The following is a 2,129-nucleotide window of genomic DNA, read 5'->3' on the forward strand; positions in this document are numbered from 1 at the left end:
TTAGTCTGTTCAAATTTTCTATTTCTTCATAATTCAATCTTGGTAGGTGGTAGGTTGTACGTATCCAGGAATTTATCCACTTCCTCTATGTTATCCAATTTGTTGGTGTATAATTGTTCGTAAATCTATGATCTTTTGTAATTTCTGTGGTATCAGTTATAATGTCTCCTTTTTCATGTGATTTTCAGTTTCTCTCTTTTTCTTAGCCTAGCTAAATATTTGTCAATTCTATTTTTTCAAAAAAACCAACTCTGTTTTGTTGATCTTTTGTATTGTTTTTCTAGTCTATTTATTTCTTCTCTGATCGTTATTTCCTTCCTTCTATAATAATTTTGAGTTTGTTCCTATTCTTCTAGTTCCTTGAGGAGCGATTGTGTTACATTTCTAACCAGCCAGTACTATGCCAGATCTATGATTAGCCCATGCTTGAGTGGTTATTATGTGCCAGAAGCTGTTAGAACACTTACAAGCATTTTAGATCTATCATGCTCACCTTTCCAACAAGGTAGGAATTAATGTCTTCACTTCACAGAAAGTGAAGTAGCCACATTAGAGATTAATTTGTCCAGAATGACAGAGTTAGTAAGTGGGATTTAAACCCTGGTGGTCTGGATCCAGAAAGCACACTCTTATTGTATGTTTTCCTCCATAATTTTTAGAGATTATCTGCATAACTAATGAAGGCAGGAAGAGTAGACTCACACTTTAACCCCACACAAATCTGAGAGCTGAAAATAAGCACCCTTTATTCATATCTAAATCAAAGTAATAAAACTAGAACTGTTTGATGCATTTAAAGATTTCTTTTAAACAATTTTATTTAATTTAAAGACTGAGCACCCACTAACATGCAAACTCTGCATTAATTACCGGAGCTACAAAAACTGGTAACAACGTGCTCTCTTCTTTGATAAAGTCACAAAGGCAGCAAGTAGGTTTGTCTGGTGGGGGTTTGGGGAGGAGAAGACCAGATGGACACATGATCAGACAGACATGTGATAAGAAACAGACAACGGTGTTCTCTGCATCTCTCCTCTATTTTTCTTTCCCATTACTTAAAAGCAGCAAAACACTTTTTTTCCCCCTTCCTCAAACGAGACACATTTAAAAGTTCTTCTCTGGGCAGACAAACTTTGTCCTTTTCAAAACAGATCAACAGCTAATGGAAGCAGAGCACACTGTACAGGGGAAGGACATGCTTGTAGCCCTGTCCTGGGCAAGGCAAATGCATTACATGTAACCAAAATGTTTATACCCCCATAATATCCTGAATTTAAAAAAAAGAACTAGGGAAGCACTGCCATCTTGACACTACAGACACTACTATCAGGCCCTGCAGGAACCAATAACCCCGAGGGCAGCTAGGAAGCCAAAGCTACAGCAGTCACCTGGTGCTCTTCCTCCTTAAAAAAACAAAATTAAAGCATACTTAATCTCAAAGTCTAAACTTACAGAGGAAACGATCTTAACTACTTACTGTCTTCTCACTGTTTGGAATGTCCCCATTTCCCAGCACTTTAGAAAGGCCCAGAGAGGTGGCTTAGCTGAAGTTGTTCCCATAGAAGCAATTTCCAAAATCAGTTTACATTACTGAAAAGATTGGGTTAGGCAACCTACATTGGAATTTTCTAGTAGGATCTCTCAGTTTCTAGCAAGTTGAGTGAACAAAGAACCTGGAAACAGGGTTATGTTTTGTTTTCAACCACTGAGGCACAAGGTTTACGTTTACCTTCTAGTGGGTCTTCATCTTGGTTTTCAACCAGAGCTGTGGTTTCCTACAACAACAAAATCACTATCTTAAGAGAAAATTTTACTTAAGAGAAAAATCTTACTTAAAGGTTTAATATCAATATACACTTTCTTGGGAAAAAAACTCTAGCTCTCAAAAAAATTTAGAACAAGCCGGGCGCGGTGGCTCACGCCTGTAATCCTAGCACTCTGGGAGGCTGAGGCGGGAGGATTGTTTGAGCTCAAGAGTTCGAAACTAGCCTGAGCAAGAGCGAGACCCCATCTCTACTAAAAATAGAAAGAAATTGGACAACTAAAAATATATAGAAAAAATTAGCCGGGCATGGTGGCGCATGCCTGTAGTCCCAGCTACTCGGGAGGCTGAGGCAGAAGGATCGCTT

At 38.5% G+C, this 2,129-nt stretch overlaps 1 long non-coding RNA gene across 1 annotated transcript in view; it reads right to left on the reverse strand.

Moving 5' to 3' along the window:
* LOC105824855 overlaps window positions 1-1,778 on the reverse strand; it is an 18,399-nt gene extending 16,621 nt beyond the window's left edge. The window contains exon 1 of the long non-coding RNA XR_001138232.1: window positions 1,730-1,778. This is a non-coding gene — a long non-coding RNA (uncharacterized LOC105824855). The remainder of the gene's footprint in view (window positions 1-1,729) is intronic.
* Between the last annotated feature and the right edge of the window lie 351 nt (window positions 1,779-2,129).

The sequence above is a fragment of the Propithecus coquereli genome, unplaced genomic scaffold (genome assembly GCF_000956105.1).
Source record: "Propithecus coquereli isolate 6110/MARCELLA unplaced genomic scaffold, Pcoq_1.0 Scaffold767, whole genome shotgun sequence".
In the NCBI taxonomy this organism is placed as follows: domain Eukaryota; kingdom Metazoa; phylum Chordata; class Mammalia; order Primates; family Indriidae; genus Propithecus; species Propithecus coquereli.